This window comes from Phascolarctos cinereus, unplaced genomic scaffold (assembly GCF_003287225.1).
Source record: "Phascolarctos cinereus isolate Bilbo 61053 unplaced genomic scaffold, phaCin_HiC Scaffold_2;HRSCAF=192, whole genome shotgun sequence".
Classification (NCBI taxonomy): Eukaryota; Metazoa; Chordata; class Mammalia; order Diprotodontia; family Phascolarctidae; genus Phascolarctos; species Phascolarctos cinereus.
In genome coordinates, this window is record NW_027555625.1 from 232707453 (window position 1) to 232723290 (window position 15838).

Genomic DNA, 15838 nt, shown 5'->3' on the forward strand with positions numbered 1-15838 from the left:
CTGTGTCTACCAGTCTGCCTGCCTTCTTGCTTCTCTAGGGTAGAGTGGTCACCATAGCATCCTTCCCTTCCCCATCAAAATCAGCTAGGTGGCACAGTGGATAGAGCACTGGCCCTAGAGTCAGGAGGACTTGAGTTCAAATCCAGCCTCAAACACTTGATTCTAGCTGTGTGACCCTAGGCAAGTCACTTAACCCCATTGCCTAGGGGAAAAAAAGAGCAGATTGCCCCGTGAATTCCTGGGGGAGTCCTGGGTGTTGAGAATAAGGAAAAATATTCATAGGAGAGGCTGCCTGGGGTTTGTCCTTTGGTTTTTATAGATGGTTAAAAGAGAAAATTATTTTCTTCAAGTTGGAACAGTACCCAAACCTAAAGCTTCCCTTCTTTTCACAAAACCATGTCCCTCTATTCTCCCAAATTTTGCTCCAAAATTAACTTCTTCATGAAGTTTAGTCTTCCAAAATTAATCTTGTCTACCTGTGATCACCTTGTCCTTATGGTCACTCCTGTTACCTTACGTCCTATACCCAGAGTTAGGTATTGATTTCCATGTTTTCCACTATAGGTTGTAGTGTCTTTAGTTTATATGCCCTGCCATACTGGGGATTACCCCAAAGCAGGGCCACACTTCTACTTTCCTTCTCCTGATGGGCCCAACACAGCAAGAGACAGTCCGTACCTCAAAGGAGCTACCTCCTCTGCCCCACATCCCCTTCCAATTCCCTCTTCAGAATTCGGACTGTTCCTATTTCCTTAGGGTTTTAAATTCAGGAAAGAAACTGATCCTGAAGACCAGTCACCTCGAGGCCCTTGTTCTGCCTGCTGCCAGCTGACCCAATGTCTGTGGTGCCTGAAGGAGTTTTAGCTAGAAGCTCTGGCTATTTCATTGCCAGCTCCACCATCCAGGGGAGAGAAATACTGTCCAGGCAAAAGGTGCTTCTGGGTGAGCTTCAGAGTCAGTTGGAACTTCTTGTGGGTTGTTCAATCTGTGCCAAGCCACTGGATGAGAGCACATATGTGTGGGAAATCATAGATCACCATTGCCCTGGTGAGATCCTCCTTGCAAGAGCCAAGGGAACTCCTCCACATCAAGGGTGGAGGAAGGTTCGACGTAGGCCCATCTTCCCTAAGCCTAGACACTATGAAGAGTGCCACTATTACAGACGTGAAACAGGCTGCCAGAGACATGACCAGTGTACAGTTGCCAGCAACCCAGAGGAAGCAGTGGTTTGGACTTTTGAAAGGCAGAACTATATACCCAGGTTGTGGCTAAAAGCTGAAGTGCAGAACAACTCATATCACCAGACCCCCAGGAGCCAGACAACAGTTGAGAAAATTTGGGTGGAATTTGGAGGCTACTTTCAGGAAATCTGTAAGGCCTGCTTTGAGAACTGCCCTCCACAGATGACTCACTGGGGTCCAAACCTGGGGTGCCCAGAGCACTGGTCTTCTGGCTCCATTCTGGTACATGTAGCAAGTAAGAACCAGCTAGTGGTGATCAGGCCCAAACCCCTGAGGCAAGGTCTCTTTCGAGAATATTATATGGTCGTGTCTCGAGGGCGGCCACGTCATCATGGAGCCACCGACTGGGTTTATGCTCATAGTGATGTAGAAATGGCAGTGTGGGAAGCTGAGGCTAATGACTACCTGTTCCACCCTGACTTGATTCAAGCCACTTTGGAGCCTGGAGGAAGGGCCAGGGTCAGTGGGGAGGATGGTGGTGACAATGGGAGTCCAATCTCTTCAGCCCAGATCCAACTGTACTGCTGCAACTGCCATGTGCCTTTCGGCTCTCAAGAGAGTTTCAAGAATCATTGCTCCTCCCCAGAGCACAAGCTAAGGGTGTCCTATGATCAGGGGGCCTTGTGGGAACATCGGCCCCTCACCATTGGAGTCAGGGAATTCAAACTGTGCACCAGGTAAGGCGCCAGAGGGGGGAAGGGCAGTGCTTTGTTGAGCATGGACTGTGTGGCTTACTCTGCACCGTGTGGTGGGGGGGGGGAAACAAGTTAGATGCTACTCTCAAAGGGCTTTCTTCCCACTTTGCCTCTTCTCCATTTATCAACAAATATTAAGCTTCTATGTGGAGGACTGACTAGGCTTGGATCCATAATAGCAAGCCATGTCCCCTCAGTGGGTGGCTTACGTACACTCAGTCAGTCAAGCCACACTTCTAAGTGTGTTGGGCACTGATCCATGGTGGGGATACAAAGAAAGACAAAACCACAGTCCTGTGCCTTCAAGGACCTCACATTCTGTTTTTTTAAACATGGAAACAACAGGTAAACAGCTATGTAAGGACAAAATGTAAATACATACAAAGGTGAATATACAGTGTAAATGGAAGCTAATCTCAGTGGGGAGTCCCTGTGGGGAATGGGGTGGTGGTGGCCGCAGAATAATGTGGTGAGTGGGGGAGAGGAGACCAGGAAATGTCTCTTATATGCTAAAGATGGGATTTGAGTTTTCTCATTCGGTTATCAGAACAACTCTAGGAAGTAAGCAGGACTAGTATTTTCCCCAATTTTCAGATAAGGAAATGAACATAGAAAGGCTCAAGTGACCTGTCTCAGATGAAAGTGAGCTTAGAATCTGATGCAGTCGTGGAATTCTACTACCTAAGTTCAGAGTTCTTTCCGTTATATCACATGTGGAACCAGACCACCCTACCCCCCACCAATCTCCAAAGGCTCAGCTATCTGGGGAGACTGGATACCTTACCCACTCCTTGCCCTCCTTTCTCATCAAGCCCTAGATTTCATATAAACAAGAGGCCCAGCCCCCAGAGCCCAAGCTCAGGGATGAAGCCTGTGGGAAAAGGCTACACTAATCATTCCTTTTTACATGTTCCAGTCCCTCTCCAAACCAGAACATTGAGATGGTCTCATGGGATAATAGATTTAGAGTTGTAAGGGATTTCATAGGTGATCTAATTCAGTCCTCTCATTTTACAAATGCAGCAATTGGGGCAAAATGATGGGAATTGGTCAAGGTCACATAGATAGTAAGTCTCAGAGTTGGGATTTGAAACCCCAGTTCTTCTGATTCTAAATCCAATATACTTTCTGTCTGACTTTGATACTGTTCATGGGGCAGCATGGGGTAAGGGGCAGAGCAAGGCATTTGTGGCCCTCATCCCCCAGTTGACTACTCTCTTTGGGTTCTCCATTCTGTCAGACAGGATATCTGTTCCTATCGAGATGGATGCATGAAAGCACATTCCCTGGGAGAGCTGCAGGAATGGATTCTTCGGGCACTGACCATCCAGATGAGGGAGGACTCAGCCTGGAAGCACGGACTCCTCTTTTTCCAGGACCGGCTTTTCCATGAATATCAGGACAGTGGCAATAAAGCACTAGTGGTGAGTAGGGCTCAGGGAAAGGACTATGAGGAGGGACTTCAGAAGAGGGATGAAAAATGGGAAGGACCTGAATTTGATCCCATGGACAGTTGGGGTAGCAGTCAGTTGGGGCAGTATCCCTTCTAACAGCCCCCTATGTCTGTCTGCTTCTCATCAGAGATCTAGGTCTGTACGTGGCATAACCATTCACTGTAGCCAGCCCCTACAGTGCCAGGAAGAAGACAAGAAATCACAACACAGTTGGAAATTTATCATCCATTCCAAGGTTTGTGGCACAGTTTGGGGGAGTGAGTATGTATATGAAGTTTTCATCCTAGTCCTAGCATTTCAGGGGCTAATCCAGCTCCATCCTCATTACTTGAGGCAATCACTCAACATGTGAGGTTACAGGGTAGCCCATAGAGGTATGACTGAGGGGATTAGGAGTCTAAAAGGCTTGTGCTAGAATGGATCTTGACCTCTAGGGGTAGCTAGTAGAGGAGAAGCTATGGCCTGAGACTCTGGCCTGGCTTTGGGAGAAAAGAAGGGGACTAGGGGAAAGGCAGGGAGAAGGAGAGAAGGTTAGGAGTAGATTGTATCACACTGCTGAGGTTGCACCATCTCTCTCCCCACCACCTCTGTAGGACCGACGACCACTGAGACATGTGGCCCTCCTCAAACAGCATATGGGAACAATGTTCTCCTTGGTGGGTCCCGAGCTTCCATCAGGACAGCTTTATGCCCATGGCTCAAAATTCCGGATGCATGGTGCTGCAGTAAAGACATTCCACGTGGAAGTACATGTGGAGTGTATCACCGTTGGCAATTATGATCAGTGGATGGCATTTGACTTTGGACGCCAGCCTGTCCTGGTCCAGAAGCTACATGTTCAGGTGGGCCAGAAGGAGGTCCCAGGAATCCTGCCCACCTGTATCCAGGACCATGGTTGTCCTCTGGAGATGACCCACTGGCACAGTGGGAGTCGTTGTGTGGTGCCCAGTGTGTCCAGGACAGCTGAGCAGGTGAAGCTGCTAGCCAAGTACAATGTGAGCTCCCAGGAACTGGACTACTACAAGTCAATAGCTTTGGTGAAGATCCCTATAATTTTGGCCAACTATCGGGAAAGAATGCACCAATTCTTGTATGTGGAGGAGGAGGCTCAGCAACAGCTGGTGGCCAGGTAAAAATGGGATAGAGGCATGGGCTGGAGTAGGGAAGTGAGGTGGAGGGGGTGGACCTGAAGCAGAGAACCCAAGAAGGGGTGATGACAGATTTGTTAGCCAGCATACCTAGCTCTACCACTAGTTAGCTGATGCCCTTGGGCAAACCATGACACTTCTGGGCCTCATCTGTCAAGTGGGGATCATAGTACCCAACCCATGTAGCTAAGAGATTTGTGAGATTCGAATGAATTAATATATGCATTGAAGGAAAATGCACTGGAAACCCCTAGTCTAAATGTCAGGAATTAGGGTTTTGCTGTCAGGGTCTGGCAGTGATCTAGGGGTGAGGTTGCTGAGTTCCCTGTTGTGATCAATTAGCTATCTTGAATCAGCTGTTCTACTGTTGCTCTACGATACCCTCAGCTGTCTAGGATAATCAGAGTCAGAGGAGGTAAAGAGATGATACCAGAACAGAAATGGAGTGATGTTTGAGGGAGTTAGATGGGTTAGAGGAGAGCCAGAGAGGTGCAGCTCACCAGTTCATTGTTCCTTTTTTCCACAGACTGAAACTTCAGGTACAGGGCACATTATCCTCCAAGATGCAGACCTCAGCAATGGGCATGAAGTTTGAAGCACAAGGAAAGTCATATGCCAGGAACGAATTCCTTGCTCTCTGACACCAGACACAGACCAGGGCTTCTTGCTAAACAGGGCCATTAGCACTACTTATATGGTGCCCATCCCTGCCCCTGACAACCATGTGTATGAAGTTCAGGTGAAAGTCAAGACCACCTCAGATCTAAGTGTGTGGCTCCTGTTGCCAGCCCACTATTGCTCTGCCTTGGGGCTTGAGGATGGAGATTCTCAGCTTATAGAAATCCAGTTCCAAATTGACAGGATGGTATTTGGGAAATGGCATCAAGCCATCGACACACCTCATGATGAGAGAGTGGTGGTACCTAACATACCTGCCTGTTCTCTGCCTTCTTTGACACCGCCTACCCAGGAAATCTTCTATAATGCTAAACAGAAGCAGGCCATCTCCTATATCACAGGCACAGCCAGTGGGAAGAGACAAGTGCGTCCACTGCTCATTTATGGCCCATTTGGGACAGGCAAAGACACACACACTAGCCTGGGCTGCCTTGGAGGTGATCAAACAGCCACACACCAAAGTGTTGATCTGTACCCACAATGACAGGTAAGCTAGACTGGGACTGGGGTAGGGGCTGCCTTCTTTGAGTCAAGATTGGGGCTCCCTTCAACTCCTATTTATTAGGTGCCCAGTAGGTAGTGGGCCTGCCCGCAGGTATAGTATAGTCCAGTGCAGTCTAGAGGAGTCAATGTAATGTGGTGTGTGATGCACTAGAGATACAAATGTTAAAATGGACATAACTTTCTTACAGGTAACATATACACAGATTCAGACTCACAGAATTTTGGAGGTGAAAGGGCCGTCTAGTCCAGCCCATAAATGAAAAGGAATCTTTGGGGCAGCTAGGTGGCGCAGTGGATAAAGCACCGGATTCAGGAGAACCTGAGTGCAAATCCGGCCTCAGACATATAACACTTACTAGCTGTGTGACCCTGGGCAAGTCACTTAACCCCATTGCCTAGCCAAAAAAAAAAAAAAGGAATCTTCACTGTGATATCCCTGCCTATATAACCTCTGAAGACCTCCAGAAAAGGGGCACCACCACCTCTCCCAGGCAGGCAACTCTCATTGTTGAGAAGTTTTTTCAATTCCATTCAATCCAATAAACATGTACTTAGCACCTACCTACTCAGCTCTAGGGGACAAATAAGAAAAGACAGTACCTGCCCTCAAGTGATTTCCAATCTAATAGGGAAAACAACATATTAAAAAGAAGCCATAAAGTGAGGTGGGGAGGGATACCAGGGTACCCTGTTGTATGGAATTGAAACCAAGCAGAGCTGCTGATGGAAAGTGAGTGAATGGAAAGTTCAGATCTTGCACTGTATAAAGGAAAGCTTTGGGTGGAGTAAGAAGAGGCTGAAGGAGGTGGGAACATGTTGACTATCCATGACACAATTAACAGTACAGTGATGAGATTCGAAGTGATCAGCTTAAAAAAAAATTCTCTTTTGTAACTCCCCTCTCCCATGGGACTTCGGTTGCTGGCCTTTGGTGCCAAGCAATCCTCCTCCTTATGGCTGCTTTTCAAATATTCAGAGAGCTATCATGAAGTCCACCTGTCTTCACTTCTCCAGGTTACACAAATAGAGCTGATACAAGGTAGAATGTGATTGGGGCAAAGAAGGGCCAGCAAAATGAGGAAAGAGATAACTTGGACTTGGATATGGGTGTGAACAGAGGGTGGATGTTCATGGTGGAGGCAGAACCTGAGGTGGATCTTGAAGGGAGGGACGTTATCAGTTAAGAGATTGATTTTATGATGGTGGAAAGCTCTTCAGGAGTGTGTTGGAGTCAGCTCAAATTGGACCAACTTTCTGATTGTTAAAAATTTCAGTGTGAACATTCACACACACACACACACACACACACACACACACACACACACCTCAGAAATAAGCAAACCCTACAAATCAGGGCTTGATTTTTTTGTTTTGTTTGCCTAGGCTTAAGAAAGATTTAAATGTTAACAATGCATTTTTAACTTTAAAAGTGTGTTTTGTGTAATTCCTGCCTCCTCCCCGAGACTGTGTACCAGCAGAATCCTGGATGTAGGTAAATAAGTTTCTGGCCTCTGGAGGTGTCTGAGAAGATGGGATGACCACTTGTAGGTCCCTGAGAAGAGAAGTTTGTCTTGGTGCTTTCTCTCTTCTTTTTAAACCTTCCTATTCACCAAGGCCAGCTGTTAAACATTTGTCAACACACCAGTGGCTCTGTTTTATATATGAAAGAGAGGAGGAGCACAGGCACAGAGATGGGGGAGATTAGAATGAAAACAGGGAACAAAGTATTTTTTTTAATTAATTTATTTTAGTTTTCAGCATTCACTTCCATAAGCTTTTGAGTTTTAAATTGTTTTTGTCCCCCTCCCTTCCCACCTCCTTACCCAAGATGGCATGCAATGTGATACAGACTCTACATATACATTCCTATTAAATATATTTTTACATTGGTCATTTTGTAAAGAAGAATTGGAACCAATAGGAGGAACCACAAGAAAGAAAAAACAAAGCAAAACAGAAGAAAAAAAAGTAAATAGTACGCATCAATCTACATTCAGACTCCATAGTTCTTTCTCTGGATGTGGACAACATTTTCCATCATGAGTCTTTTGAGTTGTCTTAGATCCTTGCATTGCTAAGAAGAGCTAAGTCTATCAAAGTTAGTTATAGCACAATGTGCCTGTTATTGTGTACAATGTTCTCCTTCACTCAGCATCAGTTCATTCAAGTCTTTCTAGGTTTTTCTGAAGTCTGCATGCTCATCATTTCTTATAGCACAATGGTATTCCATTACATTCATATACCACAACTTGTTCAGTCATTCTGCAATTGACTGGCATCTCCTCAGTTTCTAATTCTATGCCACCACAGAAATAACTGATATAAATATTTTTGTATGTGTGGGTCCTTTTCCAGAACAAAGTAGCCTTAATTTTGATAGAACCTGGAATACATGAAGGTGAATAGGCTCATTTGGTAGGGTCAGGACAGATTGTGAAGGGCCTTGAATAACAAGATCAGGAATTGAAACTTGATTCAGTATGGAATGGGCAGCCAGTGGAAATTTTTAAGGAGAGAAGTAATGTGATCATAGCAATGCGTTGGAAAGCTTACCCAGCCTGGGATTTGGAGAATGGATGCGAAAAGGGGCCAGGATCTACCTTCTGTAAACTCATATCAGCAGAAAGTCTAGTTTGGAAGCTATTGCAATAATTTGGATGAAAAGAGAAGAGAGCTAAATGAGGGGGAAGTGGTAGGGGAGAAAAGTTGCATTAGAAACATGGGGGAGGTAGAAACTATAACACTTGCCAGTTGGTTGCATATGTGAAGTGTAGGGCAAGGAAGGGTCAAAGATGACCTCAAGCTGGGAGAGTGTAATGCTGGTGCAGCCATTACCAGAGATAATTTAGGAAGAGGGGGCAGAAAGGGAAAATGATGGGTTCATTTTCATTGTGAGAAATGTTCAATTTGAGATGTGAGTGGGAAATGCAGGTGGACACTGGCTCTAGGAAAGGGTTGGAGAGAAAAAAGACTCGGTAATCAGGTTTGACATTGTACTCCACAACTAAGTGTTGCAACAAACGAAGGAGTGTGCAATAAAGAAACGTGAGCCAGGCGGGTCAGTGAAAGACTGAGCCATTTATTATTCTGAATAATAGTTATATAGTGAAAGCTAACAATCATCCCCAAGGGGGTCCCATCATTCTTACTAGTGACTAATCCCAGGCCTTATGCGCATCCTTAATTGTTCACACCTGCTTGCCATCAAGGTTCAAGGGGCAGAGTGTTCTAATACCTCCCAGGCACGGGAAATTGGGGAGCCAAATACTCTGAATAAGTGAGCCCTTATTAGACTCTCCATCTCTGGCCCTCAACATGACATAAGGATTAATGTTACATCACACTGCAATTGAGACTGGGCTTGGGGTTGTGGTCTGTGTGGACAACGGCAAGGGGATACATTTTTGCAGGAAATTAATCCCAAATGTTCTTTAGGATGTTGGGTCTTGAACTCCTACCTCTGTTCTAGGAAAGGGACCTGGGGCTGGGATTGGAGTGTAAATGTTGCTGTTGGCTATCAGGTGATTGGTTCATGATCATTAATACTACTTTGCACAGAACAGAATAATTTTCTTTCTGTCTACGGAGAAGGTCTTTTTTTTCTGACTTTTATTTTCAGTTGCTTTTTACTTCCCTTTTCCTCTGACCTGGCTTGCTATGTTTTCTCAAAATATCACCTAATCTAGTCACTGGGGTTTCCTAATCTTCATGGCCTTGGAACAGCATACCAGCTTCTATGTCCTTCTGTGCTGATTGGCTAATTCTCTGACAACAGCAGGGACTTCCTGTAAATAAATTACTTTTTTACTTGTTGACTGCTCTTGTCCATTTTAGGCTATGTTTCCAGCCAAAGTCCATTTGATGTGCTTTAAAAGGCTCTGAATTTAGGGTGATATAAGCTAAGAATCATCTACACTAGGGCATATATCACTATTGGTTTCAAGCCTTCATCCCTATGTTTAGTAATAGAGAGGGAGAGAAGATGGAAATAAGTTAGAGGCCTATGCTATACCTATACAAAATTGGACCCAGGCTGGATGAGGGTTGGGCCAGGATTAGACCTTGCTCATTTTGACTGAGTTTAGACCAGTATTAGATCAGGATTAGAGCAAGGTTCGTTGGACTGAGGTAGGGCCCAGATTAGATCATGGTTAGACCATCACTTGGACCAACGTTAGACCAAAGATGGACTGAGGTTGGACCAAGATGGTATCATCATTGGACGGCAGCTGGAACAGAAAAGACTGTGTATGGAGCTGGATCAAACCAAAAGATTTGACTAGGCCTGGACCAGCTTTAGAGCAGCATGCTACCAGGATTGTACCAGCATTAAATTCAGATTAGGTCCTGGTTGAACCTGGGTTGAGGAACAAAGACAAGTTGAACCCTTTGTAAAAATCCTATGTTCTTTGTTTTTGTCTAGGCAAAAATAGCTTTTTTTTTAAAAGGCCCTGATTCCTCCAAATTAGAGGAAAATGGATGATTTTTCCTACTGGCAAAGTCAAGAATGCCAGAAAATTTTCAATATCCTGCCCTCTGGGGCCTAGGAAGGGTTGATGGCAGCCATTTTTCCAACCCCACCCCAGTAGAGGTGGATTTGGAGGGGGAGAATAAAAAGAAGACTCAGAAAGAGGATCTCTTTGGGGCACTATTTTAGCCATTCCATTTCATCTTATGGAACCTTCTGCTAGCCCAGTTTCCCAGGTGGTACTGTATAGTCAGGTCTTAATTTTCTGCACCACTGGACTGTGCCAGTGACATAGGTAATTTGAGTTGTGGCTAATGCACAGACTTCTTTGGAACATGCTGTCAAACTGGTGGGAAGGAGCTTCACCTTCCTCACTGGGTGTTTCCGCCACCTCAGATCTGAGTCTGCCATCTCTGAATTCACCTAGACAGTAGATTAAACTGAGATTAAACTTTTATGATGGATAACCAATAAATTGGATAATTAACATTTGACTAATTAGAAGAAATAAAATTCCTAAGCAATTTTGGGAGTGGGATTCCTTAGGATTCTCTCTGTCTTTGTCTCCTGTCCCACCCCTTCTCTCCATCTCTTTCTCCCTCCTTTCCCTGAACAAAGTGCTTAGTACAGTGTGTAATAAATGCTTCTTGACAGACGACCAAATTTTCCGCAAGCACTTTGGACCTCTCCTTTGCCTCTCTGATACTCTATTTTACATGGTACAGTTTGGACTTCCTTGCAAAATTTAACCTCCTTAAGGGATAGAGACTTTTGTCATTTTTTTCCTTTATATCCTCAGTGTTATTACAGTACCTTTAATATAGGAGGCAGGAAATACCTATTGAATTGAATTGAAGTAATTGAAGCAGTCCTGTAGCCTTACTCCTGAACCTCTTTTGTTTCCCCTCTGCAGCACTGCTGATGTCTACATCCGGGAGTATTTTCATGTCTATGTCACAGCTGGACACCTTGAGGCCATGCCCCTGAGGGTTAAGCACATTGAGAACTTCTTCCATGAGACAGACCCAACCACACTGCAGTACTGCTGCCTCTCAGAAGATGGGTGCTCCTTCTGTTTCCCAACACAGGATAAGGTTGAACAGCACCCCATTATTGTCACTACCACCACCTCATCCTACAACCTTCATGTGACACCTGGTTTTTTTCCCACATCCTCATCGATGAGGCTCCTCAAATGTTAGAGTGTGAAGCCATAATGCCGCTGGCTTATGCTACCCAAGACACACACATTGCCTTGGCTGGGGACCATGTGCAAAGCACCCCCAAACTCTTCAGTGTGGGGGACAAGAAGTCTGTTGGCCATTCACTATTCAACCAGCTGTTCCAGTACTACCAACAAGAGACTCACCAGTTGGCTTCCCAGTGTAGGATCATCTTCCACAAAAACTACCGAACCACCAAAGCCATCATTTCCTTTGTGTTTCACAATTTCCATGGGGCCAGCAAAATCCCCATTGAGGCTAGTGGAATCCCTGAACATCCCTGGCAGTACCCACTTATGTTTTGCTATGTGTCTGGCATTCCTGAGAAAGATATCTCAGTGGCATCATGGTTAAACAAGGCTGAAATAGAGGAGGTCATAAAGAGGGTATAGGAATTCTATCAAGGCTGGGTCTACCAATGGGGCAGCCCTGATCAGAAGCAAATTTGTGTTGTGTCCCATGGCTCTCAGGTAACTGGCCCCTCCCTTCCTCTCTGTCTTCTCTCTTCCATAGGGATAATAGGTAGAATCTTCATTTGCAAACAGGCATGTACCACCTTGTCTACATATATTTTTTCTTCTTTTAAAAATGTTATTGATATAATTTGTTGTCACATTGCCTAATTTCTTCTAGGACCACTCTCCTTTCATGAGAGCCACTCCATATAACAAACACTATTTTTTAAAGGAAAAAAAAAAGGATGAAGAGGGGGAAAAAATCTAACAAAACTGATAAGCAACACATTTGGGGATTTTTGTCTATAAACCATCACCTCCACTTTGTTGTTCAAAATGTCCTGTGAGCACTCTAGAGCCCTATAGTCCTTCAGAGGATCCTTGAACAGTATGCATGCATACTGTTGAGGGCAGAGGTGGGGGAGGGGGGGAACATAATCACCTTTGAATCCTTTTATGATCTAAATTTTCTTCCCTGAAGAAAAGGGAGCTCTGAGGTTCTCATGAGTCATCTTGATCAAGTACAAACATGCTCAAAAGGCTGCATGTTCTAATGAAGTCAGTATAACTTGGGTTCAAGGCCTGCCCCCACCCATACTGGCTGTGTGAGCTTGGGAAAGTAATTTACCCTCTCAGAGCTCTCTCGGCAACTATCTAAGAGGAGATGCCAACCTGTATTGGTAGAGGGCTTCCTCAGCTGGGAGTTTCAAATATGAATGAAATCTCAAGCCTAGTCCTTATCCCTATCTTTATCTTTTATGGATAAACACAGACACACAGGTAGTAGTTGAAGAATTGATTGTCTTTCGCGAACACCTCAATAGCTCATGTTCTTTATGATCACAAGTACCAGTGTTTCTTAAGGGAGGGTAGAAATAGTGGAGGGGTTGGGGGAAATCCCATAACCCAGCAGAGAGAAGCTAGTGGAGACTTACCTTTTCTCTGAGTAATCTATGAAGTTTTCATAGAGGAGGTACAATTTATAAACTATGAAATGATCTGAGGAAGGTGTCTTAATCTTTTTATTGTGTTGGGTGGTATTGAACAGGGAGACAGAGTATATAGTGATGGATTCTTCCCTTAGGAGAAGGCCCCAGACACTGGCTTATGGTTCTGATGGGGTTGGCTTGGAGGCTGAAGTCTGGCACTGGGTTTGGTCATGCGGGTGGGAGTCTTGAGAAAGGACCTTGTTCTGGGCTGAGGTCACTATTTGACCCCTGTTTTCCTGTTGGTCTATTCCCCAGGTAAAAAGACTGAAGGAGGAATTGGAAAAAAAGCAACTGGGAGAAGTGGTGGTGGAGAATTTTGAAAATGTGCCAGGTGAGTATTTTGTATCAGAGACATAAAATTGGAAGGTGACATGTCTAAGTCCAGAGGAGGGGAGATGGTGGGGGGGACTCCATTTGAGATGTCTATTTAGCTGCAAAAATATTTATAGCAGCTCTCTTTGTGTGGAAAATAACTGGAAATTGAAGGGTTGCCCATTGTTTGGGAATGGCTGAATAAGTTGTAGTATTTGATTATGATAGAATATTATTGTGCTATAAGAAATAATGAGCAGAATGGTTTCAGAAAAACCTGGGATGACATATATGAACTGACTCAAAGTGAAATGAGCAGAACCAGGGGAACAGTGTACACAGTAATAGCAATATTTTAAATATGTTTCAACTGTGAAAGACTTAGCTACTCTGATCAAGATGGTGATAACAAGACAATTCCAAAGGGCCCATGATAAAAAATGCTATTCATCTCCAGAGAGAGAACGGATGAACTCTGAGTATAGATTGAGGCATGTGTATGTATTTTCTTTTGTAACGTGGCTACTATGAAAATAAGTTTTGCATGACTTCACATGTATCATCAATATATTTCTTGACTTCTCAAGGTGTGAAGGAGAGGAAGAAGGGAGAGAACTTGAAACTCAAAATTTTAGAAAATGGATATTAAATTATTTACATATAATTAGGAAGTATTTAGCAAAATAAAATAAGTGAATTTTTGCCTATCATTTTGAGGAGGGGGAAGGGAAGGAGGAAGGAAAAAAATCTGGAACTCAAAATCTTGTAAAAATTAATGCTAAATTACATGTCTTGACATGTAATTGGGAAGAAAATAAAATACTATTAAAAATAAAATAAATATATTAATTTTAAAAAAAGAATTAGACCTATTTGGAAGCTCAGGTTGGGGCCCAGGGCCAAATGTCTAAGAGCTGTGTCTTTGGCTGTTTCTTTTCCCTACAATGGGAAATGGTTTCTAGGGTAGTTTCCCCAACTCTTTCATCTCTGCCCTACTTTCCTTCCTAGGGTTATCTGGCTCCTCTACCTTTAGGGGCTCCTACCTAATCTGGCTACATTTTGATTTTTTGGTCTTGGCTCTTCACCTAGGTCGTGAGTTCCGAGTAGTCATCCTCAGCACAGTACATACCCAGGACAGCCTGCTCAGCAACTCAGCCTCCCACTTCAAATTCTTCAATGAGCCCCAACTACTTAACACAGTGATGACCAGGGCCTGATCACAACTGGTTGTTGTGGGTGATATGATGGCCCTACGTGCCTTTGGACATTGCAGAGAGATATGGAAGAATTTTATTCAAAAGACATTCGAGCAAGACAATGTGCTTCCTACAGACCTCAAAATGAAAGATGTGGAGCAAAGTTCCTTGCTACGTTTGGTCTGGCAAAACAGGCTGACCCCTGGAGCTGAAGCCAGGGAGAATGTCTTAGAGGAGGAAGATAACCACATCATTATCTCCTGGGTGCCTGATGCCAAACCCAGTGGTGATGACTCTATGCTTCAGGAATTGCTGGATGAAGGAAAGAATGTGGCAGAGATAGTACCTGAGAACTAGTGAGATTGGCTACTGGATTTGATATTCTGTAACCTACCTTCCCTCCTTAATAACAGTATTTAAGCTTTCCTGTGCCAGTATTACAGAAAGACTTAGACACCGAGCCCAAGACAGAACCTATAGGAGCTGTGAACTAATTAAGTAGGCCTTACATGTTACCAGAAAGGTTTAGATAATGGCAGGGAATTTAACTCTTTGTAAATCTAGGGATAAGACACATATAATATGTTAAATTTAAGTTGTTACTAGGTTATAACATACTCAGAATTAAATTTAGTGGTCACTGTATGCTGCTCTCATACTCTCACAAAGGCAGCTTTGCTGGCCTAGGTTTGTCCAATTCAGCTACCACTACAGCCACTTTGAATTAGACTTAACCTGACTATCTCTGCTACCTGAACCTTTAGCAATGGGAAATGCCCATGTGTACAAACCCTGCTCAATCGAAAGAGTTGGATGTGCATGAGCAACGGTTCTTCCCTGGCCTCAGAACACCTATTTGGATGTCCCAAAAACATCTAAATCATGAGTACTCTGGAAACATGTACAACAGATAGGTTTGCAAGAAAATGTAAACTGTAAATACAGATGGGCTGGTTTTATTTGGCTTCCATTTTCCAGAAGAGCTGTAATTCATTTACTTTTCCTCAAGGAGTACTGTATTTGTTTCTGATCAGTGCTTGCTCAGGGATCTTCTTGGGGGGAAGGGTTGGCATTTTGTATATTTTTGTATATTGTGTCATGTGTTATTTTTATCAGTAGCTGCTGGGTCTTTTGACTTAAAATTTTTTTAAAAATCATAAATAGCGTTTCTTGGCTATTGAGGATTTCTAAATTCATCAGGTTTAATTAAAAATATGATACTTTATATTGCCAGCTATTCTATGCACTGCAGAACCTTTGATATGTACTAGACTTTAAAGAAATTCATTCATTTAAATTCATTCATTCATTCTTTCAATTCATTTCATGCAACAAACATCAGCTAAGTTTTTCTGTGTGCCAGGCACTGACTGTGCTGGGGATACAGACAAAAACCAAACAAATCTCTGCCCACAAGGCTGGGGGAGAGCAGTCTATATACATGTAGAGGAAGGAAATACAAAAACAGTTTATAG

At 43.9% G+C, this 15838-nt stretch overlaps 1 pseudogene across 1 annotated transcript; it reads left to right on the plus strand.

The window, feature by feature from the left end:
• The first annotated feature begins 3990 nt into the window (after positions 1-3990).
• LOC110206654 (3'-5' exoribonuclease HELZ2-like) lies at positions 3991-15608 on the plus strand (annotated as a pseudogene). Its single transcript, XR_013484691.1, has 5 exons — positions 3991-4519; positions 5065-5703; positions 11102-11881; positions 13111-13186; positions 14257-15608. The product of XR_013484691.1 is annotated as a 3'-5' exoribonuclease HELZ2-like (transcript).
• Positions 15609-15838: the final 230 nt, after the last annotated feature.